Below are 27748 nucleotides of genomic sequence, written 5' to 3'. Positions count from 1 at the left end.
TTAGGTTTCTAGAGATGGGCACAAGAGAAACCCTTGCCTTTCTTCTGTATGGCTAGGTCCTGGTGCTTACCTTTGATCCAACTCATGGTAAAGTAAAACTTCGGGAAGTTTACCTGTCCTCCTGATAAAAGGTAAGGAGATCTTTGTTGAGAAGTTTGACTTCTGAATGACTGTTTCCAGCATGAGTTCAGGGAATATAATACTTTGTGTGGAGATGAAATGATGAGATCCAATTTGTAATCTAGCCGGCTGAAGACCAAATGGCAGAGAAAACTGAGTAACTAAAATTGATAGGAAGAAACTTAGGTCTATGCCAACTTTGTAATTAAACAGGGTTTGGAGTGGAAGAAGTTTGAAGTAACCTTCTTAATTTTGTTAGTACATTGGCAGGTTAATAATCTTTTAATTAAAAAAGTTAATAAAAAATAAAAAGGAACTGTAAATAAGTAAACAAATAATGATGTAAATAAGTAAATAGATAATGAACTAACTAACTAACTAAGCTTAGTAAAGTGGGGCCTTTGTGATATGAAACTACAGAACAAGTGCACATCTAGAATGGAAAACGTAAAAGTTTTTACTATACGGGTGCATATTTTGTTCTCCTTTGATCTGGCCAGGGTATATGCATTTTGGTTCCTCTACCATGCTAGTGTTTTAATTTTTAATTATTGGTTTTCACAATAAGGATGCATGAATTATTTGCTGTTTTGAGATACAATAGGAGATATATTTAGGATCTGAAATCTGTCACATCCTCTGGGATTTAGCTGTATGATTTCATTAGATTTAGAGTTAGTGCAGTAAGTCTAGAAATGGGCAGATGCTAAACATAATGCAGAATTTTAATTATTGTTTACAGTTAATTAAAATGCTATTTTTGTTTGGTTTGCCTCCCTCTGGCATCTTCAAGTCCTAATTAATTCTTACCTGTGGGTGGTGGGATTAGGATTGGCAACAACACGCACCTCAAACAGCCCACCAGCACCTATGGCTGTACATGCAGTAGTCCTGCAGAAGCAGAGATCAAATTCTTGAGAAGTTAGGTAAAGGTGGCTATTGTTGTTGTTGCCAAGATTATTTTTATCGTATTGTCAACATATGTGTTAATGTACAAACATGCAGGTAAGGTATAGAACTCATGAAATTTATAAAAGGTAAAGACTTTGTATACATGAGAAATTAGAGTGCTGAAGACAAGATGTTTAGAAAATGTTAAAGGGGAGCCAATGTTCGCTTGACATATAAAGGAACAGCTTGGCACTGTTCCTTCTGGTGAACTACTCAGTGACATTTATGACACTGATAAAGAAAATCTGTGAGCAAATATGATTATCTGATGTGGTTCAAGGAGCGGCTCTTTGGCACTTTTCTATGGAGGTGGTATTTTCAGGTGCATACCCAGATCGTAATTAAGGGTTTCCTTTCCTTTCCTTTCCTTTCCTTTCCTTTCCTTTCCTTTCCTTTCCTTTCCTTTCCTTTCCTTTCCTTTCCTTTCCTTTCCTTTCCTTTCCTTTCCTTTCCTTTCCTTTCCTTTCCTTTCCTTTCCTTTCCTTTCCTTTCCTTTCCTTTCCTTTCCTTTCCTTTCCTTTCCTTTCCTTTCCTTTCCTTTCCATTCCATTGAATCGGAATACTATAAGTTTGGTTTTGTTTTGGCTTAGAAGTGCTTCTGTAATTGGTTTCTAGAGCTTTCTTGATTTGACCTAATTGGACATTTTGGAAGGTCGCCAATGTACAGACTAGGATTTTGCCAGTTTTCCATCAATGATTAATAAAGCTCATTTGAAGGATCAATTAGAGTTCCAAAAAGAAGATTTTGAACTGGAATTGTTATAAAACCAATGAGTGCTATTTTATTAATGGGCATTCTCAATGTTGAAGGATGAAATACGGCACTGCAATGAACTGCAAATGTACATTTCTTTCCAGAGAATCCCCTTCCTTCAGGTGATTATTACATTGTACCAGGAATTCTATGGATTGAGAAACAGTTTCATTTTGCTTCATAATTACATTTTTGGCAAAATTCAAATTATTGTTTTTTTAAAAAAAATCATTAGACCATTATAAAGTAGTTTTGGCAGGAAAGATTTCTTCAAAGGTTTATTTGCTCTTTATGGTGCTAAAAGTGTAAGCGCTGGCTTTCTGAAGGACTAGTGAACTTAAAGAAATGATATGTTTGGAGGGAGGAAAATCAGGCAGTGCATACAGTCATCAGTTTCTAATCATCCTCAACTCCTCCCTGAGCTCTCATTTTTATAAAGATAATTAAAAAGCAAAGTGCAAGTTGTTCAGCCAGTTTTGGCACATCTCTAATTTGTTCATTTCCCCAGTACACGGGTATAGGTTTGATGGAAAGTTTTTTGTTTGTTTGTTTGTTTGTTTCTGAAGAGAGGGCTGACACTAGTGGATAAGTGAACAAGCAGGAGGTTCCCACATGTTGGAATTAGCTACTTATCTGTCTCATCCATTGCTTGTTTGTTCACGTTTTGCTCATTCAGATGTATCCTAAAGAAAAGAGATTTCCAGCTATTAGGGTGGCTCCCATTTCTAATTTGTTCCAGGAGTTCATAGCCGTGGGTCTGAGCACACCAAGCAGGATCTGTAGGTGTTTACATATTACTTGTCATTTGGATCATAATTAGCTTTTTAATTTTAATGTTACTGGGTTTTGGCTGACCAGGTAACTATGAGAAGCATGTCCTCCAATTACATTTATGCTCTTTTCTGCACAGTGAATTTGGAGTGGAAATGATTACATCTGTCATTTTTTCATGCCTCCTTGGTGCCACTGTTCAGCTAGTGGTTTCTACCAATAGATGTGTACACAGAGTGCTGTGTGATGAGTTGCTGTACTTACTCTTCAGGAGTAAAACCTAAGCCTTCACTGAAGTACTTTCCTCTTCAAAGACTGATGCACATTTGGTAACACTGCCACTCTGCTTCAGCAAGCTTGTGCTGTGAAAAGCCAGAGCTTTCACTCAGGTAGGACTCCTCCTTGGCAGGTTCTACAGAGAGATTTTTCAAGCTGTCCTCCAAAGCATCTTTGGGGATTCCTGGCAGATCAGGTGTTCTAGGGGAAGGCACTGCTTCCTTTTTCAGACACTATTAGCATAAGTATCACAACACGAAGCCCATAATCACACTCAGAAGACACTTTCCTCATGTAAATCAGGCAAGTCTTGCTTAAATTGGCATTTACTGAAATAGGACTGTTGGAACTGTACCAGTTCTACATATTACACCGAGCAGGTATATATACTGCACTACGTGCTATGCTTGCAGTAAAAAATGGCAAGAGGCATTCTAAAATAACAGAATTACAGTACTATACAATTACAGCATTTCTGCTAGCATCATGGTAATATTTCTTTTCCACACCTTTGAAGAGAACTTGGAAACCAAAATGCTTCAATAAAAACTACATGCCTAAATTATTCAAAAAATCCAACTGTGATTTGATTCAGGATGAAAAAGTAAACTGAGCTCGTGCATTCCATGTTTTAGGCCTGCTGAAGTAAAGCTTAGAAAAAGATCGTTAAAGCAAGATATGGAGAATGAAATAGAAAGATGATGGTCTTACATTTTCACTTACTGAAATGAGTAGATGTCCTAATTTTCTCCGGAGAAGAGATACCAGGCTTCTAAGTTCTGTTATGAGTTTAGCAGAAAGGTTGAATCTAGATTTCCAGTTTTTATCACTTTACTCTATGTTTCCTGGCATCTGTATGTTTCTTGCTAAGTGTTCCATAGTAATGCTCAGTTGCAAATAACATTTTGATTTAGAATATGACGAGCTGCTTATTCCATCAGTTAATCCCCCTCACACCTGGTAATTGAGGTCTGTATGGTCTTAGATTAGGAATGAGAGAACTTGCTAAGCTCTTGCTTCTGACAGACCTCCAAAATCAAACCTCTACCCAGCGGGTTTTAGCTTTCCCTCAAAGTAACCCAGTTATAATTATTGTAACTGCAGGAGTCTTTCCAAGCCCTAATCTTTTAACTGAAACCACAGTGGTTTGGGACAAAAGATCTGGTTTCAGTAGGACTTCTGGCCATCTTTACCTTCTTACAGAGCTGCATTCATGCTTGCTTTGAGTTGTCCTGAAGGAGATGTCCCTTATCCACCACTGAAAGGGAACTGTATGGAAAGCTTTGGTGGTATCACATCCATTTCAAACTAGAGACTTTTCTGCAGGTCAGTTAAATGCTGTTTCTTCTCATCTGACAGGATGTCCTCACTGCTGTCCCAATCTCATCCTTTGTCTGTTCCACTCAATATGAAGGGAGAGCTACACATCTGAGCTAATGAGCCTGTCATTAGTCATCTACTTTTTCAAATAAATATTAAAAGTACAGCTTCTGCTGTGTATTTTCATGAAAACCCAACTGGCCCACTGTCATTTTTGTGAGATTTGGAGTCATAAAAATTGTCATCACAGGTGGCAGCACAAGAATGACCTTGATTATTTCTCCAGAAGATAAGAAGGATGAATGGCCATTTTTGTTTATTCAGTAGCCCTTCTAGCCCAGTCACCTTTGGCTGTCGCTGACAAGTAGAAGATGTTCACTGTAAGACTGGAAGAAATAGGATAAGTGTAGAATTTCCTAACTCCTGGCAGTCAGAGGTTATGGGAATTTCCTGAGCCAGAGATTTCACTGGATTGCATCATCATGTTTACTAGCCATTGATAGACTTATTGACCATAAATTGTCTGGTCTGTTTTGAACTTTTTTGAACCTCCACATCATCCTTTGATGACAGTCCAAATAGCCTTTTTTAGTAAAACAGTTTTTGCAATAAAAAATGAGAATATGCACAAAATCCTATTTAGTCTGGAAGCCTGCTTCAGTGTAGGAGGGCTCTGACTGCCTTCCCAAATACTTTGTTGTTGCAGTTTAGAAACAAACATCTTAAAAATTTTTGATGATAACTTAATCTTGCTGTTTTTCTTTCCCTGCAGATTTTGTTGCCCTTGTTCATTTGGTTTTGTGAACTAAGCATTAATATCCTGCGTGGCACACGCATCCCTGAATAGCTTGAAAAAAATCCCTTGTTGGATTTTTCATGCAAAATCAAAAATGGGTGTTTGTTGAAATGTGTGGTGATGTGAACTGTGTATTGGAGGTTAGATTGTGCCTCTAGGTTTGTTTCTTTCACTTGCTTTCTTCCTTGTTATTTATTTTTCTTTTCTGTTTGCCTGGATTTTCATACGTCTCTTCTCTCCTCACACATCTGCTGTGGTTCCCTTTGAATTCTGATGATAGAATGGAATTGGATGTCTGTGCAAAAACAAAGTATTATTTCATTAGGTTATTTTTAGGTTCCCCAGAAGTTTTGAAACAGACATAGATTACACTGTATGGTAAACTGGAAATTGAAGATGGAAAGAGTTACAGTTAAACAATATATAGCATTAGTGGTTTAATATTGAATTCTTACAGTAAATGGATATTTGCCCTATACAAAGACTATAGGATGTTGGCCAAATACCTTTGGTTACCACTAAAATGTTTCAGCCTTTCATGGCATTTAGAGCAGACTGGCTTCAGTTATCATTAATAATAAATGAAAGTTACTCTGAAGTCATTGTATTCAAGTACTACCTGGTGGCGTTGATGTATGTATAAACACTGGTCATTCGCGGTTTAAAGAGGGACCCACATGGGATGCTTTTTGTTGTGCTGAGTCACTCCTGTTAGTCCAAAATGTGAATTATGATTCCTTCATTTCCACATTCACTGCAAGGTTTTTAAAATGAAACATTTTGGATTTTCTTTGCCAAAAGGTAAGGTTCTCATTTAATCAGAAAACTCCACAGCAATCTTAAATTACTGACACTATGGGCTGCTGTACCATAACTGATCTTGTCTTCAGACTTCATTTTCTCATGCACTGTGGTGCATGATGTTGCAGAGACTTGAGGAAATGAGAGGTCTGGAAAATTGAAAATAGTAGAAAAAAATGTTTTGTAAGACCTTTCTTGAGCAAGTGATTAGGGACTCCTCTGTCCACCAGATAATGGTGGCCGTGTCCTTCAGCTGCTGTCTTGTTCTATTGGTCTGTGCTATCTGCCTGCTGGTGGATAAGTAAATAAGCGGCTGCCCCCCAAAATCCAAACCAACAAACCAAAAAACCAACAAAACAAAACAGTTGAGGTTTTTAATACTTCCAAGAAGGACAAATCCATTTGTAGATGATCAGATTTGCTAGGCAGCCAATCTAAACTCAAAGATCCATAGGGCAAAACAAGCAAATAACTATAAGAAGGAAATCTGTAAGTTGATGGTAGATTTAAGACATCCATTACCATTAGAAAGTCCAGCTGAACTGAAGTTCTCCTCTGCCTGCCCACCCCCAATGTGTTGGTTTGGAAGCCAGGCAAAAAGTACTTATGAGGAAAATAAATAGGTAAAAGTAAATAGAAATGGGTAATAGGTAAAGTTAATAGGAATTAAAAGCTGAAATCCACCAAAGTAACAAGTTCTTTCTTTATGTTAAAATGCAAAAGAAAAAATATAGTTCCACTGAGAAGAGCCTCATGCCTTGAAAGATTTGCAGATACTCTTCCAGCTCACCTCAGAGCATGGTATTTGTCATACATGCTCCTGCTCCAGCTTTTGGTCATTTACAGAGGTCAGCGTTAACTTGGTTTTATGTTGAGGGAAGTTTCTGCCTCCTGTCTTTGGGAACAAACTCATGACCCTTAGGTAACTGATGCACTGGGAGTAAAAATGGCTATGACCATTTTTAGTCACAGCATCACAGGGGGCTTATGGTCCTGGATCACCTAAATCTGGGGCTCTCTGCTTCACTGGTGTCCTGACCACACAGCTGCACTGCCCTACATCCAACCTCTTTGTTTGTCACTGAAGTGCCATCGGGTCCCCTTCCATCACTTCCCCCACTCCTGCCCTACTGCCTGCGAGGCACTTGCAGTCCACGTGCAATAACATCCCCTGGCCAGGCAGGTGAGGCCGAGCAAGGAACCAGGAGTAAAGACGTCCTGGTGTTGAGATGCAAAGCCAGTGGGTGGCGGGGCGCTTTGCGACACTGACCTATCCCCTCCTAACCATGTTTTGTCTTCGGCGGGGAGTGGCACTAGAAGGCATTAAAACGTTGTGCCTGCCGGGTATCCGCAAGCACTTGCGGTTGCCGTCGGTGGATGGTGGTGTGGAGCGGTTTGTGTGACGGGGACGATGACACAACTTCGGGCTCGTGTTGTCACCATCACATGACACCGTGTCCCCACATTTCAGTCATGTCAGAGCAGTGCATCACCGCCCCACTGGCTCGTTGTGTGCTTTGTGTTTAGCAGCACGTATTTATGACATGGTGAGCGAAGAATGAAGTTTAACTCATGTCCTTAACTAACCCTTAAGCGAGGGATTAACTGCCTACTGCATTCTTCTACCAAGTATTAATCACTTAGCATTATTTTCATTTTTTTAAAAGTCCTTTGTTTCCGTAGTATGTCAGTACACAGTTTGGTTTGAAATCAGGGGTGTTCAGGGTGCTGCTGAAACATTAGTCATGGCATTACTGCTGTCGGGCTGACAAGGGACCTGTTGTGTTATGGCTTTGGGTGAAGGAAAAACTGCATGCCGATGGGCTGCAGTTCAGTTATCGACGTTCACTCCTTCTTCACAAACCTGTCTTCCTGGCTGTGGTAGAGTTAAAAAAATAATTACAAGTTTTTCAAAGGATCACCCACATACACATGGTATGAGAGTTCTTTTCTTTGTTGGTTTCATTTTATTTGTACATGACTCACTCTTGGCAAAATGAGTGAGCCTCATGAGCCTGTAAAAATTCTGTTTGGATTAAATGATTTGCATTAAATGATTTATAACTGCAAGAAGGGTTTAATATTCCTGTAATTCCTCAAGGAAAAACAAACCGATCTTAGTCTTTCAAGTAGCTGTTGCCATCGCGCCTGTGCCTTCAGCCGCCATCTTCCTTCCAAGTCGATAGCTGCTGGTGGGACCCTTGGTATTTCCCCTTCCCTCCCTGCCTCACGACTTATGGACCAGTTGGTGGTGGGGATGCACTGCCACCTTCTTCCTTGCACATCCTTCTGAGCGTGACCACAGGTCCCAGAACGTATGGCTCCCCCGTACTTGCCATCAGCAAGACGAAACCTTTCGGTGACACGTTTCTGAGACCCAACTCCCCTGGTTGTGTAGGACAGTGCCCACCGCTTCCCTGCCGGCACCCAGCTGCGTGCTCATCCCTGCACCCTCCCTGTGGGGCTGCCTCCCCGAGCCCAGACACTGCAGGACAGCGGCTGGCAGGCTGCGCTGCCTTCAGCCTCCGGTCGCACGGAGCCCTCCTCCTCCTCCTTCTCCTTCTCCTCCTCCTCCTCGCCGTGTGCCGGGCCGCCACGGCAGGATTTTCCCCTCGGCAGCCCCGCTGAGCGGCGTTGCGGCCGGAGGTGAGCGGCGGGCGGGCGGCCCCCGGGGGGGGGGGAGCCGGGTCACGGCCGCAGCCCGGCGGCGGCGGAGGGGAGGAGGCGGCGGCAGGCTGCCGGTAAGGGGGCTGGGGGCCGGAAAAGTTTTGGGTTTTTGTTGTTGTTGTTGTTGTTGTTGTTTTTTTTCTCCTGGTGAAGTTGTGTCCGACTTCCCCGACCGGCGGAGCGCGGAGGGAGGCTGCCGGGGACGGGATGGGATGGGACGGGACGGGGCGGCACGGCAGCACCTGCGCTGCCCAGCCCGGGACCCCGGCATCGGGAACGGCACCGGGGAAGGCACCGGGAACGGGCAGGGCACCGGCGGGGCAGGGCAGGGCAGGGTGCGGGCGCTGCAGCCGGCCCGCGGGGCCGGGCGGCACGGCGTGCCCCGGGGGCTGCCCGCGGGGCGCTGCGGGTTGCTGTCGCGGCTCGGCGCCGACACAGGGCGCTGGGCTTCCCTGCTTGCTGTTTCCCCAGCTCCGGCCTCGGAATAAGCCTTAGAGAAGAAGCGGAGCAGAGGGTTTGTTATTTATGAGAAATTTTCCGCGGTAAGGATGGCATTTTTAGGAGGCTTGATCGCGATCGGTGCAATGCCATGAGGGAGCAGCGCTGCCTTACGATGAGATCCTGGGGTTCCCTCCTTTACTTTGAGCGCTATACCACAAAAATCCTTGATCGTATAGCATTTTTAAAACCGACCTCACCGTGGCGAGAAGCTGGGCTAAGGCAGTGGGAAGCACAGCCCTTCGTTTTCTCCCAGAACAGCTGTTGAAGGGACAACAACAACAAACGTTTTGTGAAACTGGATATGCCTACTTCCTTCCTCACCAGCCCTTTATTTATTTATTTATGTTCCTACTAACCAGCTCTAAATCGCCCTTCGTAACAGTCCGGGGCCACTTGAAATAGCCTCAGCTTTCCTTCAGCTAATTATGACCTTCGGGTGAGTCCGTGCACTCCCCTGTTACTCGCTGACAGTGGAGCAACCTGCGGTGACACCGAGGTCTCCGCCGCCTGATGGTCCGGACAAAATGCAATCGTTCCATGGTTCTGTCCTGCAAGAGGGGGGATGTGACTGCGGTTCGTGTCAGCTTTTAGCTGTACAGGCTGTGAGCTTCAGGGCTGAAATGGCTCAAACCAAGGTCTGCTAGAGTCAGTGGAAACCCTCCGAGTGTGATTTTAGGGGGTTTGGATCAAGTCTTGCATGAACTGGTGTCGAGCACGTCGTGGCTCCTCTGAACTGGTCAGTGCTTTTGTAATCGTTGCATATCCAAGTCATTATATAAAGCCAAATTTGTGTTTTCTCCTTCTCCGTGCGGGAACGTTCTTGCAGTTTGCTGAATAGGAAGCGCACTCAGTGCTTTGGTTCACCTTCTTGTAGGATGTGGCATTAATTTTATTATACGATCATTTCCATTTATGTGAGGACCCTGTGCATGCTTTTTTCCAAATTTCTCCCAAAGTAGGAGACTTAGTAAAAGTGAATCTGCTTTCATCGAAGGCTGTTGCCCTGGAGGACAGGTTTCTTTAGGTATTTTTCCAAGAGTTAATGGCAATGGAACATCTGAAGTCATGAGACGTGCTTTCTCTGATGTGCGTATTGTACTTCCCTTGTTCAGTATGCTGTTGTTACCTGCTTGTATTTATTTATTTTTTTTTAATGTGGAAGGGAGAAAGTTGCAAGTGGTAACAGATACTGGTGCTTCTTAAAGAAGCTTGCAGAATAACACATACCTGTGGTACACATATACCCTCCTGGCTTCCCTGTTGATGATGAGCAGGGTTTTTCCTCTTGGCTTTATGTAAAAATCCAGCCAAGAGAAAAGCAGGGAGGAGAAGGATTACTAAACTTAAATCATGGAAGATTGTCAGAGTTTATTGTCTAATGTAGCCTGTCTTGAAATTTGATTCTGTTTGGAAGGGAACCAAGAGATGAAACCTCAAAAAAGCCACCTGATTTGAGGCAGGACATCCTCCAGCAAGAATCTCATTTGCTACAGGAAGGGTGAGACCAGGAATTTTGGCTTGCTGGAAAAGGAAACTCTGGAGCTCATTATCTCTTCCCCATCATATTCTGGTTTACTGATTTGGGGTTTGCTTATAACTAAAAGTTGAGGAAGGCAAAAGAGGCATGAATATGAAGAAGCTCAGGTAAATAGCCTGGGATGAGGGAAGCCATTAGAAGGAAGGCAGCACAATTTTTATGGGTCCTCATGTCTTGGATTTCCTTGTCGGACTTGAGAAGTGCTAATTCTTCCAGGCAAACAAATTTGCTCTTTAATTGGAGATCTCTGTCATAGCAGAAGGCAGAGCTGTAGAGCAGGGTGCAGAGTAGCAATGCAGAGATGTGTTATTTCTTCTGTCATGTCCTTTTGCGTGCTGGATTTCCAAAATAGATGAGAATCTGGCATCTGGAGGAAGGGAGGAGGTATGCTGAGGGCTGTCCTCCCGCCCACATGGAGTGAGGCAGAAGATGCATTGGCTTATGGAGTGTATGGTCAGGATCTAAATTTAAGAATTTTCTGTCAGAGGGGGCCAGCCAGGAAAGATATCCCTAGTATTTTCACTGTTCATCTTTGTCCCCTCCTTTCTGAATTTTGGAAATGGTTGTATATACATTACTAGATTCTGTCCTACATGGCTCCGTTTGAATAAATGAATGCTGTCCAGTAGTTCCAGGTTTGCAACAGCAGAATCCTGCTAGGCTGTGAAGGTACTCCTTGTATCTGCTTACCTGAAGAAAGGCCCCCGAGTCTTTGTGGAAGTCTGTACTGGCAAGTGCAGTGTAGGTATGTAAGTCTGGAGGTTTGCTTGAACTAATTTAACCTGTCAAAAGAGTGAGCAGAATAATCAGCATGGCTGTTAGCATGGCCATACTGCTTTTGATGCTTTTTGAACTTGTCATTGAGCAGTGGAGGAATACCCTGTCTTCTCTGGGATGAGTTGGGATTTTTTGTATTTTACAGGGATAACTAAACAAGTAACGCATGTATTACAAGAAGCTTTGTTATGAAAATGAAGGGCAGACTATAAATAAACATAATTTCTGTGTAAAGATTAAAGAATTGTATTTCAATTCTCTGTTATTTCATCAGTTGTTTGTGGTCCGAGATGACATTTTGAATAAAGTAAATGAATCTTGCATAAGTTGTTTCTCTCATTTAATTCACAACATGTGAACGACATCATTTCCATTACTCACCACAACTACTTTAATCATGCTGTGGTAGGGGGACAGTGCTAGTAAAAAGACTGATTGAAAAAGTTGGTTCTGTTGTTAACCTTTTCAGTTTATGGTCACATTGCCAAGATGTGTGCAACAGCCTGCTACTGGGCAGGATGAAATTGTAAGCAAATAAAATGCCTTTTTAAAATATGAGTATTAACTTGTGTATCCAATTCAGAATGCTTTTGATCATAAAAATCTCATTTTATCCTAACATACTGTAGTTTATTAGAAATTAAAGGTCCTGTGAAATTTAAACCAATGAATTAGTCAGAGCATAAAGTAATAAACTGCAGTTTAAAAAACTACTATATATCCTCACATATCTTAAGTATACAGAAGTGTAATTTTTACTGATGAACTAAAATGGCAAATACTCTTATGTTATAATTAGATTATATGCATGAAAGCAGTGTGATCATTCTAGATTATAGAGCTGTTCTGTGTCCTCTGGTGAACCAAACCCAATAAATTAGGATTCTGTTTTCCACGGGAAGAAATAAAAGGACCAATTGTCAAGCTGCGTAATAGGAAGGTAGAAAACAGGGCAAGGAGATCAGTGCTTCCTGAAGTGAATTTAAAGTCAAAATGCAAGTCTTTCTTTTGCTGGATGAGGAAGGAGTGAAGTTAGCACATGTAGAACCAGATTACTTATACGTGTGCATACGCAATGCATACTTTTTTTTAACTTGGAGAGAAGATCATTAATTATTTCTGCCTATTTTAGCACTGATCTTTGGATACCTTCTGGATTACTTCATGGAAGTTGGTAGGAGTTAACTGCAGTGCACAGGTATGGCAACATTACGTGGCTGTAGGACATGCTTTGGAAGAACTGTTTTGGTGTCAGAAAAGAAAGGAGCTCTTTGAGGAAAGTTAGAAGTACTTTCCAACTATATAAGTAGTTGGATCATTGGACAGTTGCTCAGTAATTGATATCGTATTGACACACATATGGATAAACCATCTATATTAAAAATACTAACAAGAAAAATACATTTCTATGGGTTAGAACAGCTTTCATCACCACCGCAAGACTGCTTCATGGTGTCACACATGACATGTTTGCTCTCATTACTTACAGCTGTACAGTGTTCTTGAACTCAGGGCCTTTTCCCCTTTTGTGCAGATCTTCACATCTTTCTTCCACCCTCTTGGTCTTGCACCTTGGCCTCCCTTAGTACGTTTTTAACTCTGTCTCCCACCCATGACTTGGCATCATTTCCCTTGACCTAGCTATGCCCACTACTTGCCAGATGCTCCGGCTGAGCTGTATGTCAGCAGGAGTGCTGCTGCTACTGCTGCTTTGTTTCCTACCTAGAAAAAGAATGAGCACTAATACATTGGAGGCATTTCTTCCTTAGCATTGTTTTTTTTCTTCTGGCCTTGTCATTCCTGGTCCATCTGCCTACTTCCTTGCCACTTGACAAGTGGGATTGGCATTGCATGACACCATACCATCTGTTTTCTAGCTTTAGATTAAAAAACATATATATTTCCATGGTTTATTAATTTACTCCTCGCTCTCTTTCTCCATCTCTCTTTTATATATGTCTAACTTCTAAAAAATAGGGTGCATTTGTGCGCAAGGTGCTTCAAGTAAGGTTAGGACCTGTAGCATTTCTGTGTAAGGCTTAGAGTGACTTTGTTCATGGCTTCGGAAAACAGAATGGTTTATCTCAGGCTTTTTTTTTTTTTTTTTAAAGTCAAGTGTCTTAGTTTCCATACTGCATTTATTCTCTGAAGAAAAAAAAAATGAAAAAAAAGATAAGGTGATGCACATTATCTGCTTAGATAAACAGGGAAAGATTTTGTACAGTTGTATTTGTGTAACTCTGGAATATACATGCACATGTGCATTAAAAGAGTGTTAGCCTAGAAAGCATTTGTGAAGCGAAACGAGCACTTTCATTAAATATTAATGTATAATTTTATTTGTACAAATACAGGGAATTATATCTGGAACACAGAGTACTTCATATGTCCTGTTGAACTGTATGCAATTTATGTTGTACTGTTTGGCTGATGTGACTTGCTGAAGTGATTTGGGTTATTGAAGTGCTGTTTGTGACTAGAATGTAACAGCTTAGCTGGGCCAGATGACTTGGATCATCTCTTTAACTGCATAAGTTACTGATTATTAAGGTTATAATGTCAAGCACTAAGGAAAAGAAATACTAGAATTAAGGTTGATTATGTAGCCTTCGTTCCAGGATCTTTGAGAATATGCAGATAAATCAAGGTTTAGAGTCCATGGACAGCACAGCTTCACTATTCAGGGTAGTGAGTATGTAGTGATAGTTGTATTTGAAAACTGCAGCTCCTATAAACTTTGTTTCAATCTATAAAATTTCTGAACAACAGATCCCAGGACGTGCAGTTGGCTATGTACATTATGGGGAGCATGTGGTCTGTGACTGCAAGGTGCACATGTAACCATAATTTGTCACCGATTATTGTGAATTTTAAGTTGAAAACCACTTAGAAGATGTCCACCAAGAAGGTATCAAACCTTATTCTCCAGCTTAGCATTCAACTGTTGCAAGCCATTGTAAGTGTTGTAAGTGGGTCGCACATGCACTGCCTGGCTGTCTCTGACAGGGTCCTTTCCAAGGAGCGGATGGTGGCACTGTGTTTTGTGAGGCAGAAGGATCTGCTGCTGTGATGCTTTCAAGAGGCCTCACATCAAAAAAAACTCTGTTGTTTTGCAGAAGTACTCGCTGTCCTAGGAAGTTAGGTGTGAGTGAGGAGGCCGTGGGCTGGGGCTCAGCTCTGCCTGCTGCCAGTGTTCACCATTTCTGATCAAACGCAGCTGGGATCCAACCTGTCAGCTGTGGTTGTGGAGCATTTCCCCCCAACTGCCTAATAATAAATACTTCATTATTAAGCCCTTTGTTTTTATCTTTCTTATGAGAGACGGGAAGGGTTAGTGCCCAGTGACCAGGCTTTGGCAGCACTTTTTATCTGCTGCTGAGGGGCTTTTGTAGCTCCAAACCAGCCAATGTGACATGGACGAAGCCTTTCCACCCTGTGTAGGCCATGCTTCTGATCTGATGAAATCAAAGGGACAAGCAAGCCCCAGACTGGGGGGTCAATGTGCCAGGCTGGACCTCTCTTTGCCCCAGTCTGTTTGGGTTTGATGGGCTGCCATCCACGGATCATCATGGGGCAGGCACGTGGCCAGCTGGCTGTGAGGGCTGCAGTCCATGGGTCATCATGGGGCAGGCACATGGCCAGCTGGCTGCAAGGTGCTGAACTTCTGCCGGTGACGGGGCTCTCCTGGGGATAGGGCAGCCCCAGCTGCAGTCATTTCTGCAGCCAGTACCATACCTCTGCCTTCAGGCTCTGCACTGGCTTCCTTACAGTGCCTGTTACCTGGCATGGAGCTATGCACATGGAATATGCATGCTTTCTTCTGTCTTTAGATCTTCTGAAATGCCTGATAGCTGTTAAATTCAAGAAGCTGAATGAAACTTCTTTTTTTTTTTTTTTTTTTTTTACCCCAAATACTTGAAAAGTTTCTGTGGAGCACAAATAAACTTTGGCACTCTCTCTCCATCTTTTTCCCTTTATGACTAGGTTTTCACAGAAATAACGGGTTAATTCATGACATATTGGCCTTGCTTGCCAGATTACAAGCTCTGCTCAAAGGAATAGGAGAACTCAAGTAGATGAAAGAAAGTCTAAAGTTTTGCATAAAGACCAAAAAACAAAACCAAACCAAAACAAAACAAACAAACAAACAAAAAGAAACCACAGCTCGTTCATTTGGGTACTTATGCAGAAATGGCAAGACTGCTTTGACTGGTTGAACACTAGCACATGTTGCACAGAGAAGGTTGCACTGTCACCATCATTGAAGATAGTAAAAACCCTATTGGATGTGGTCCAGGGCGTGAGGTGGGTGAGCAGGGGGCTTGGACTAGATAGTCTCCAGGGATGCTTTCCAGTCACAGCCGCTCTCTGACTGAAATTTTCCGAAAAAGTTCATCCTGAGATGGACAGTCTGATATGGGGAAATTCAGTTCACATGTTTAGAGCATGATTGAAGTAATAAATAATTTAAGATAGATCAATGTGATGGGAAGCATAGAGCACACTTTAAAAATAAGCTGGTCTACCAGTCTTGCCTATAATAAATTCAGGGGAGTCAGTAAAAATATTATGAATTCATACCAAAATAACAGAGAGCAAAGCTTACCACTTCTGTCTACACAAACAACTTGAGCTGTTCTGTGACTATAAAAATGTCCTACACATATTTTCCATGTGCATGTTGAAGCTGCCAGCATGTTTCAAACTTAGAACCAGAATTCATACTCTTGCCTTTGCACATGTGGGACCGGTGCTCAAGATCAGTGCCTTTGAACCCGTATAAAGAGCCATATGGGCATAAAAAAGTAGCCAGAACTTGACTGAGCTTAGGAGTAGTTTTCTGATCATGCTTTGTTCACAGGAATGTAAGCATAAAAAGCCAAATTTACATAAGCAAACTACTCCGTGAACCCTTGCCCTCCCCTCTCCCTTGACCTTTGCTGCCCAGCTTGGCTTCCAGAGCTTTTCCAGAGGTCTTTTTCTTGGGTTACATGTTTCTCTCCAGTGAGAAACCCAACTTCTTAAAGCAAAAAGTGGTAGAGTTGTAGCCACAAAACCTGAAATCAAGCAATCTTCCCTCTCCTGTTACCAAACCTAATGAGACAGCCCAGTGGGGACCACTGTGGGCAGTGGCTGGCAGCCAAGGCATTTGCCAGTCACCTCCTTACCTTTGCTGGTAGCTTGAGATCATCCACAAGCAGCTGCTGCAAGCTTGTGCCCGAAATATAAGTTCATATTAGTTTAACCTGTATTTTGTTGCAATACTGCAGGCTGATTTTTTTTTTCTAAAAGCTTTCAATTTCTCAGTATTTTTTATATATTTTATTTCCTCAACTTGCAAAGACCAGCAGGAAGGCTTGTCGGCAGTTCACCTTGGAGGTGGAGGGCAAAAGGGAAGTGGATTGTTGACAGGATGGTGCTTGCTGTCTGGGCAGGCATAACATGCAGTAAAATGTAAGGCTTGGGCTCCCCTTTGGGATGTTCAGCTTCATGCCAAGTTACAACTTGAGCTGAGTCTCTTCAAAGCATCTCTGTGTAGATACATCCGTAGTCCATTTTGATGATCATAACTCTGCAGCTGTATTAATGAAATGATGGAGAAGGAAAGGTATTTAAAGGAAGAGCTTTACCATTTGTAAGTGGAAACTTAAAAGATCAAATCTACAGTCTATTTTTTTTAAAATGTTTTGTTGCTAAGGGTTTCCTGATACGTCATACCTAATCTTGTTGATACTTCTCTAGGTTTTGTTCCTTTAAATAGCTTTGGATGAGCATCCCATAATTTTGCAGAGATCTCTTCAAGTCAATGAAAGCCATTTGTCAACATGGGTAGCTGGAAGAAGCAAATGCACTGTAAGCTCTATGCAGTCCTGAGACAGGCTATGTTTAGGAAGTGAGAGCAATATAATATTACTGTTTGCTTTTTAAAGTTATATGATCTAAAAGAGTTTGAAACAATTTGCAGATTAGGTTTATGAAAACGTCAGTATCATTTTGTCTTCCTTAAGAGTAAAATATTGAAGCCCAGAAAGAGCAGTATACAGGAAGAATTTGAGATTCAACTTGGCAGATGTTGCAAGGCATCAGATAGAATAGGACTGAGATTTACCTATTACTGTATGGAGCTTAAGACCTGCAATCTCTGCTAGGAGATCCAAATTTCACAACACTTGGGTGATGGTGTAACAGGAAGAAGGGTGTGGGTAAAACTACAGAGCGACATATGAGTAATTCAAGACCTCACCTGTTTTCCCATCTGGAGAGAAGGGCTAAGTGGGGAAAGCAGATGGGCAGATCAGAAGTTACAGTTTAAATGCTTACTTTTGAGTTTTTAAAAGAGAGCTTATCTGTATTGAGGATAATCTTTGGGGATTCACATTTGTTATACACTTTTTGTAGTTTTGGATGGAGGCTGTTTAATCAAGTCAGAAAAAACAATGGCAGGTGTTACTCCTTTTTATACAATATCAGAATGGAGAATCTAAGCTACGAGAATGTAGCCAACAGATGCCAGCAGACTTTGTGACACTTTGATATTAATTTACTTAAGATGTGTTTCTTCAGTAATGTTCCTAATAGTGAATTGTTAATATCAATGGAGTGGAATTACTGTCTTATTTCAAAGTGCAAAATCTTGGTGAGCATCAAAGACAGATCATCAGTTTAAATAGTGCCCCGAAGTGTTATGTCACGCAAAAGAAGTTACGATCCCAGCAATGATATTTGAAATTCAGTCAATATTGTGTATCTTTAAATGTGTATTTACACATTTTCCTGCAATATTTGAAACCAGGGGTCAGGATCCAAAAAATGAAACTTAGTATGTAAGTACAGCAGAGATTGGCTTCAGTGGTTCCTATTGCCTTAGAAAGGGGAAAGATGAAAATAAAGGTAGGTGAGCAGTGAACTGAAGCTTAATATTTTCCAAAGTTCAACAGTTTTGTGAGGAAAATGATCTGCTACAGTGTGCTTTTAAGATGAAAATCATTTTATCTACAGTACTAAATTTGGAATCAGTATATCCAGCCATCTGCATCTGTATATATGTCAAGCCTAATATCTTGATTTAGGGATTAAATTTATACTGAGCTCTTGCTTGTTTTTTTGTTTGTTTGTTTTGTTTTGTTTTGTGTGTGTTTTTTTTTTCTTCTTCAGACTGCTATATCACTTTTTTTTTTTTTCTAATGTAAAATGGAATCTCATTAGTGATTTTTGTTGCATTTCTTGTTTACTGGTATCTTTGTGAACAACTTGGTGAATTTTTTTGAAAACTCAGCTTAAGAATCTTTTTCTTATACCTTTATATGTCAGTTAGCCAGTGGTTGAAAGTAATTAATGCTCTTCCCTTTTTAATCAAAGCTGTATCTGATCAACATTATGTAATTCAATAAATATAATAGAAACTACCAGATTAGCATATGGTATTCTTTTGTTTTCTCTGGATGTACAGCATATCAGATACTTCTATAATATAATAAATGTGTTATATATTATATATGAATATTTTATAGATCAATATCTGGATTCTGTCAGTAAATGCATTATATTTTTTGAGTTAAAAATATAATTTTTTATTTCATTTTCTGTCAAAATTTATCTTGAAGTTCACGTTTCTGCTGAATTACCTGTTGCTAGTTAGGAATAATATTGTCACTTTGGTTAACATAAGGAATTGTGACTTTATGAGGGTGCCTTGGCTTTGATGTATCCCTGACGGGTTACCTGCTTTGAACCGGTTGTGTAGACAGCAAAATCTGGTTGTCTGCTTGGACAGATAGGACAGATCCCTGTTTGGTTAGGCCATTATTAAATTGGAGGAAGTAACTGGAATTGGTAAAGCAAAGACAGGCATGGCAATAATACAGGAAGAAAAAAATGAAGCAATGCACTATCAGGCAGAACGCTGTCTCTTTGCTGATAAGATTTATGGCTGTAAATAGAGGTCATGACGTCGTTCTGTGGAGATCACAGCTTTTCTCAACCTTGTACCATTTCCCTATGGCTCACATATGACTGGTTCTAGAACACCATGTTCCAGCTCTGTTTTCCTCACTATTTATTATTTTTTCTGACCAGAAGAGATTAAACAGGAGAGAGTTCAGGGAGGAGCTGGAAAAACAGTAAAGGGAGTGAAAGGAAAATGGCATTAGTGAAGACTGAAAGGTGCCTACGTAAGTATATTGGTGACGTGTCTAAATTGTCTGCAAATATTTGTAAAGAGCAACTGTAAAAAGTGAAAGTACTTTTGATTTTTAATAACAGGATCTTTTATTCGAAGGAACACAAGTAAGACTTTGGGCTGGGACAGTGTTACTACTTTGGAAGTAAGTGATCGATGGGAAACCTTTAGATCTAAGTTGTATAAAGCGTTAGCAGCTGTATGGTATAGAATGAAACTACTCCGATAGGATGAAGGATAGACAGCTACTGCAGTCCCCGCTGGTGTGACTATTTTGATAGTTGTGACATGTTTTGGTTTTATGTGTGTTGAACACTAAACAATGCCTTTGACCTAATTTAAGTGTAGTATAACATTGAGAAAATTAACTGTTTACATCATGAAAAGAAAAAAGGAAAGTACATTGAAGTATTTCCTGTTGTTTTATTTTTCTTAATGAAACATTTGCTATAATATAAAGCCAAACAGCAAAAGTCTGATTTTATTTCGTTTGCCTAATGTGGGTGTATATAATACTGAAAGAGCCATGTGACTTTTTAGATGTTATTTAATCTTCCCTTTCAGCTTTAAACTGTGGCAGTTAAAGTACCCTAAAGGGATCTTTATTCTGGTTGAAGTGCTCAGCCTGTGTTCATGTTTTCCTCCTCCTTCTTTTCTTTATGGCAGTGTTTTCAGTTTTGAGGATTATTGAGGAAGAAGTGTCATCTTTTTTGTTAAGATCATTGTCAAGTAAAGCTACTCGATGCCTTTTCAGTGATCTTAGCAATCATCAATCAGCCAAAAAATGAGCAGTACCACTTAGAACTGCAGGTTACATATGCATGTGACCCTGATTCAGAAGTATAAGTGTCTTTAATTTAAGAAACTTGTATGACAGGTTATGTGATCCTTCCTGGGCTTGCCTGTCTCACTAGCTGTCTGGGTCTTTTCTAAAAAACGCTACTTAAGATGTTAAGTATGTTTTTTTAAAACTTATGATGTGAAATCACATCATCTCAAAAACCTGAACTGTGAATAACAATATGTAGGTTGTAGATTCGTCAAAGCATGGGAGGCTGCAGTTCAGTAGTGTGCAAGGAGAAAAACAGAGGGAAGAAATGGGAAAAAGAACCACTGTCTCCATGCCAGAACTGTCAGATTTGGTATATATTCCAATCATATATACATATATATATGAATATTATATGTATAATACTTTTATTATATATATGATGTCCACATATTATTGCTTGATCCATCACTCCCCAAAATGTGGTGGCCATACCCCACCTTGAACGGAGGTTTAATTCACAGTTGCAATGGTAAAAATTCAGTGCTCTTTACAACTTCCCAAATCTGATGTGACTGTTTCTTGCTCGTGTCAGAGCCACCACTCGGACAGATGCTAAGATGTCACAGGATGTCACAGAGCTCATCAGCCTACATTTAATTTTTCTTTTAAAATGGCATATGAGATTTGCAGATGTCTGGGAGGTTGCTCAGAAGGGCTGGGAGCAGATTGTTGCAGGCTAAGACTTTACAGACTAATGGTATTTTGAATGGACATCATATAAGCATATTTTTCATAACCTTCATTTTCCCTTTGTGCCCCAGTAAGTCTTGGAGCCTAACCATGAATTTGAAAACATATAATGAAAAGGGGGATATTTCACCACAGTCAGTGATTGGAGATGAATTCCCCAGCAATAAATTCTCAAAGTATAAAAGAGGAAATATGCTAGAAGTATTCTGATTACATGTTGTAAAAAAGAGAAGTTTGACTGCATGCTACAATGTTAGATTTACTGTACCATTTCCATCCTGATTATCAAGATCTGGAGTTTCAATGGTCTGGATTGTTTGTAAGTACAGTAACCCATCGAGAATAATGAAATAACCGTGGCCTGTTTCCATTGTGTCATCCAAATGAAAAGCCCTCTTCCATTTGTTTTTGTATTTATGTACAATTGTATTTGTCTGTTTGTCCGTAAATGATGCTTTTTAGGCATATGAAAATAGAGAGAGTCTTTCCAAGATCTTCCAACTTATTTTGATCTAATTATGGTTATTTTCTATAGCTTTTATAATTTTAACACTTTATTATGAAAAAATGCATGTAACTGATCCAATTTGCAGTGCTGTCTGTTTACCCATGTTGGAAATTATTCTTTAACTCTGTGTGTTTGCTTTTTTTAAGGATATCATGACTCATTATTTACTCATGGGTAATCATCTTTAGTAAACACTGCATCTTGTGAGAGCTAATACAGAGCTGCGTGTGTATCAGTTAGAAAGAGACCCTTCGATTCAAAAGCTCCTGCCAGCTGTCACCCCCACAGCTAATATCACCTCATAATACAGAGTTAGTTACAAAATACCAAAATAATGGCTGTGTTTAGAGAAACATGAAAGCCTGCGAGTAAAGCAAAACTCGGGAACATGGAGGAATTCAGGTCTGCAGCAAAACATACTCAGGCATATAATAGTACAGATTTATATTTTGTGCTTGATACCTCACTACTATGTTTGTCTGGTATTTTACATTTTTTTCAACTAAAGAAAGCAAAAAACCCTGCATAAAATAAAAAGAAAATAATTTAATCCTTTGCTTTTCCTGTTGTGAGAAAGGAATACTTTGTCTCTATTTCCAGGATCTTTCCTTAAAATGATATTCTAGGTTTAGATTTTGAATCATTCCCTGTGATGACTCCCTCATTTTGTCTCCTATTTATAAAAGGAGTGAAAAGATTTAACTCATGAATTTTTCATGTGGACTACAGACTTGCTGTTCGGGGACGAATTCTGTCCTCGGAAGTCGGTGTCTCTGGTTGGTTGTCTGAGTCAATGGGAGCCTTGCGAATGTATTTCAGTGTAGTACCAAGACTTAAGTGCTTTGTTTCTGTCATACATATGGGAGTAAGAATTAAGCAGATGATAGATAAACTGATTGTAGAAATAGATAGGAAATAGAGGTTCGTTTTCCAGTCCAACATGCTGCTGCCAGTACTGGAGCAGGAGTAAAACCATTACTCACTGCCCTGCGGGAGCTGCACCCTGCAATGAGTGAGTACCATATTTTTAAATATCTAGTAACATCATGAAAGGCTGAAGTCAAAGCAGAAGTTCAGATCTTAATTAGTGAAACTGCCTTTCCTTCTTCAGCGCCGTGAGCCAGAAAAATCTGATTATATTTTAAACTTTCAGAAACGGGCTTTTTCGTTTCACTTCTCAGTGAAACAAAGAGGGAGGCAAGTGCAGGGAGCTGCTGCATGTGCGGTAAGGGGCTGGTCTCAGGTCTGTAACATGTCCACCAAGTTTTACGTTTAGGGCAGCCCTTGCCCCTGTATTCTTTTGGCCTCCAAGATTTTCTGTACTTTGAAGTTACTAACCGAGTTAACCTTTGACCAAGAATTTCAAAATCACCTCATGAAAAGCTCTTCCGTGTATGCTGCCTGATAAATGAAAATCTCTCCTATGCTTATAGGACTCATAAAGCCTCTGCAGAAAAGACTGCAGGCTTTATTAAATCTGAATTGCAGTTTTTCTGTATCATCCTTTTTAGGAGGAGGCATCCCAGTTAAGCATATGAAGTCCTTCCTTGCTTTTCGACCTCTAGAATGTAAAACTGGGCTTAAGTAGTTACAGGGGAAAATGTTGGTGGTGCTACCATGATAGGAGCACCTTGCCCCCAGCAGGGGTCTGTCTGGGAGATAAGAGATTGCACTCAGCAGTACTGTCTCAGAACCTGCCTGAAATAAAATTGGAAAGCAATCTGAAAGAAAACGAAGCAGAAGTACTTCACCCCTCCCCTCCCCCCATGTTTTTTGCACCAAGACAAATTTAAGGCTGTTGTTTGACTAATTCAGCATCTATTTTCTGAAAAACAAAACAAAACAAACAAACAAAAAACAACAAGGCACAACATCAGCAGGTGCGAATTGCACACGTGGTTCTCTCAAGCCACTGACACAGTGGGTCTCCTTAACCTCTGTACAAACTCTTGGTGGAAGACAGGGATCCCTTTCTGGTACATGCTACATCTTGTGTCTGAACTCCAGTCACTGATCTCTGCTTGAGCATCCCAAGATTTGTAAACACATTTGTTAGTGGCTTTGTGGATTTCTGTCCTTCTCATGCCATTTTTCTGCAAATTTCCTTGTGATGCAGTCACTGGGAAGCTGGCGGGTTTGCTCTTTGTAAGACGATAGCTGGGAGCCCGGTTCCTGTGGGCTGTACAGTTCAGAAAATGCCCGATTCTCCCTCAGGAGAGGGGGTTTTCAGGCTGATGGGCAGTCTACAGGGCCACCCCCAAGTGCTGTCAGAGGGGTGAGGGCATGCCTCTGATGGAGCAAGGTGGAGATGACTGCTGATGGCCCTCTTTGGAAGCATCCCAGTAGGGCGCTGTTAGTGCTCGTTTGGGAGGTGAGATGTACCTGTAAGGAACATGCTGTCTCGTAACGGCAGTGTCATTTATTATGGGATACACAGTGTGGGAAGGCAGACATGACACGAGCTATCTGCTGCTAGCAGAATAATGCAGGATGATATTTTTAAGAGAAATCGTAAACATGTTTGGCATATAGACACCATAAAGTGTCTCCTGTAAGACTCATTCGTCCAGTATTGCCTAATCAATTTGTCTAGAGATCGTTGTTTTTGAAGGTTTGATTTCTTTTATGCTTCATGTCTCACTCTGGCACTCCAATGTCTGACTGATGAGGTCTTTTTATGCTATGTGCTATATGTGTAGCCCTTATGAACTTGTCTTGCAAAATCACTAGATTTTAATCAAATGCTTCTTTGAGTACTGAATCCTAAATATGCAGACTTGTTGGCACTCAGAGAGCTTTATTTATCTATCAAAACACATTAAAAACAAGTAAGTCTATCGGAGCTGGCTATCTTGAAAGGGTTAGGATTAAGATACCAGATGTAGCCTGCGGCAGCACTGAGGAGGATAATGGTAGACAGATGGACAGAAAGATTGGGAAATAATTGACTATTAATTTAAATTTTTTTGGACGTTATAAACTCACTTTCCACCAGAACAGGTCTGTCATTACCTGTTTGCTCTTTCTGAGCAGCTCCTGATCTCTCTGAATTCACTGCAGTATGCAATTTTGAGAGTCTTTTCATGGATAATCGTGGCTGTGAAGGTTGCACACGGGTGACCAGGGCATCCTTGGAGTTGTGTGAAGGTGTTGGGTCAGGAGCTCTGCAACAAGGCTTGGTCAGTTCACAGGTGTGAGTTGTCTTTGCAGCCATGGTGTTGAAAATCAGAACGTATAAAAAATTAGGGATTGTACCTGGCTGAAATTTAGGGCAAAGTAGGCACTTTAGATACATTTATAGGTATTCTGTAGATATTCTTACTTTCTGTATCATGCCTAGGTGGTTACAAAAACTATGATGTCTCTAGCTACTGGTTTCCTTGTTTCTTTCCTTTTTTCTTAAATTCAGGAAAAGAAAAAAAAAAAAAAAGGTATTACGGGATTATGCTAGCAAAATGTATCGACCTTTTTTTGATTTTTGAAATCCCATCTCATAGTGGAATTTCCTGGATTTTTTTTTTTTAATCTTCTAAATGATTTTCTGCGGAGAGTTAAACTGCTCATAGAGGTTCTTAGACTTAAAATATGAGCTGTGCTAAACAAACAAATAACAGTGCCTGTCGAAGCCCGTTGAATTGATGTCTGCATAGCAACATAAACACAGCACAGCAGAAGACAGTAGTTGTGGAAAGGACCTGAGGAATCTGAGAAGTCTCTCCTCCTTTGCTGCTAAAATATCTCAAAAATGGAGAGAAAGCTGATAAAGCACCCTACCCACTTTGTTGGAGACAGCCAGCATACTGTATAAAAGCGAAAGTTTAGCTTTTGGCTTACATAATAGAAAGGGGGAAATGTCAGTGCGGATTATACAAGTTGTACTAAATGCTTGTCTATTAAAAGCAATTTAGTTTTTTCCTGCTGTGCTGGCATATAGAGCTGCTGTCGTGTTAAACCGACACAATTTCAGCTATGTTCATTTTTTGTTTTTTCAGAAAGTTTATGGCTGTCAGTCACTTATGGAAGTGGCTGGGAATTACTAATGCAGAAACTGTGCGACAAGGAAGCAGCTGCTTTCCCGCTGGTGTCTGCTTTTTGTTGTCTGTGAGTGTGAGTGCAGGGTTTGGTGCTGGGCAGCAGAAGCAACAGCATGTGGACTCAGGGCAAAGCAGAACAAGAAACTTGTGGAATGTCAGTTCTTCAAGCCATTCAAGGCAAACTGCTGTTAATGAGAGTATTGCTGGGTATATTTGGGGGAATTTTGACCCTTAGCATTTATATGCAGTGGTAGAAATATGATCTGTTTGGTTTAATCTTCTGGAGGTGCAGTGCTTGAACTGGTCTGATACAGCTAGCATATGTACCCCCATGTCGAAAAGTAGACAAACTTTCATTGCTACTATTTTGTTTTTTTCATCTAAAATACAGGCAAAAGGTGTTCAGTTGTGAGGAATATAAAGTATTTCCCCATGTAAGGAAGACACTTATTTTTGTGTGTTATTGCATGTGTTTATTCCCTTTGTTCCAGCCTTGTCAGTTGAAAATCTTTTCTGTGGTGTTTTGTTTTGTTGTAGGGAAAAAAAAAAAAAAAAAAAAAAAAAAGGGCTTTTAATTTTCTCAAAATTATGGTGCTACTTTGATAATAGTTACAGGAATTTATTTTTTTGCTGGCTTTTGATACTAGATACAGGATCGTGAATTTTCAGAAGTGACTCATGATTTGGCATAAGTCCATCTTAGCGCGTAACCTAAAACATCTGAAAGATGGTATTCAGTTCTTACTGGAAACAAGGTTCCATTAAAGATGGTCTTGTTTTCCTGAACTCCAGACAATTCTGTCTGGATAACAAGATTCTCTATAATTTTACTGTCCTTACAGCACCCAGTGATGTAGTGGCTCTTTCTCCTTTTTGCTTGCAGTTAGAGATTGTGATGCTACGAGCAGGTGATCAGGCAAGAGCAGACGTCAGTTCGTCAGTCTGTGATTCAGCCGAGGGAGGACACTGGGAGGAGGATGCTGGATGGGGTGATGTAAAAGAGATGGGTACATATCGGGGGGCAAATGTAAAACCTCAGGAGGGTTCTCAGAACAGCAGCACTGTGATCGGGAGTGCCATTCGATGACAAATTATGTATTGATAGGAAAAAGTGGAGCACTGTGTTTATTCCTGCCGAGGAGACATTTTTCAGATCTTGTCACCAGTAAATACCTTTGAGGATAACCTGAATCAGTACCTTGTCACTGAAGCGCGGCTACGAAAGCAGTCCGTAAGCATTCACTTGTTAGCATGTTTTGTTCAGAAACAGTTTCTCTGCAATGCTAAAACAATGGTAAAAAGTCATTTCAAAATCATAAGTAAAAAGGTCTGATTTCAAATAGATGAGGCTAGCACAGCCATCTTTTGTGTTTACAACATGACTTTCAAGATAGCATAAGATGAATAATTCAAAAATGATTTTGGAATTCACCATGGATACATCCTATGTGACAGGTTTACAGTTCAGTATTGTTTTGAGTGAAGAAATCATGTAAAAAAATACAAGAAAATCTAGAATAATTCCATGTATCATGCAGAAGTTCATCAAAACAACCTGATAATAGCTGTCAGCATTCACTGGAAGACATGCTCATAGTTAATCGTTTTGATTCTTCATCGGTGAGGAAACCACAGAATATTCTGTCCAAGTTGCTGAAGATGCCATCCAAAATGCAGTCCAAGATTTTGATTAAAACAGAGTATGCCTTTTGCACAATGAGATGTTGTGGCTGGATCTAATTAACAATGAACAATTGGAACCACAGGAGAACAAAATAAAATAATGATTCAGATAAGTTAGAGAGCTTTTCCATTACATAGCCCATATGACTGATCCCAAATACTGACGTCATAGATTGAGCCTGAAATAAAAAAATAAATAAATTAAAAAAAAAAACAATGTTGAAATATTATATGGAACAAAAGCTCTTCTGGTTTGTAACATGAAAAAATGCAAATTTCTGTTCCATTGTAACTTAGCTGCAATATTCAGCTGCTTTGTCATATTGTACTTCTGATGCATTTGCAGAAGAGAATTCCTTCCTTATAATCACCAAGCAAAACATGCTATGAGAGCCTTTTTTGAATGAATTCTAGAAACAAGAAAGTAGCATATTTTGTGCCTAATATTGCCTGTGGATAATTAGACCTCTGCCTCTCCCTACTTTTCTCTCTGATTTCCTTCTCTGCCCCCCTTCTATACAAGTGGGCTTTGAGCATCTCCTTTCCCCATC

At 40.4% G+C, this 27748-nt stretch overlaps 1 protein-coding gene across 13 annotated transcripts in view; it reads left to right on the top strand.

Moving 5' to 3' along the window:
• The window catches only part of THRB (thyroid hormone receptor beta), a 165850-nt gene that overhangs the window by 3379 nt on the left and 134723 nt on the right, over positions 1-27748 (top strand). For 5 of the 13 annotated variants that reach the window (XM_082753507.1, XM_082753502.1, XM_082753510.1 and 2 more), the window contains exon 2: positions 5-131. The exons of 2 other annotated variants lie outside the window; for them this stretch is intronic. The gene's annotated coding sequence lies outside the window, so the exon portion shown is untranslated. Of the gene's footprint in view, positions 1-4; positions 132-8389; positions 8436-8513; positions 8531-19390; positions 19443-27748 lie in introns of those variants that run through there. 6 more of the 13 variants (XM_082753508.1, XM_082753512.1, XM_082753504.1 and 3 more) reach the window with 5 other exon arrangements.

The sequence above is a fragment of the Aythya marila genome (genome assembly GCF_965140915.1).
Source record: "Aythya marila genome assembly, chromosome: 2".
Lineage (NCBI taxonomy): Eukaryota > Metazoa > Chordata > Aves > Anseriformes > Anatidae > Aythya > Aythya marila.
This window is presented reverse-complemented; position numbering and strand designations above follow the sequence as displayed.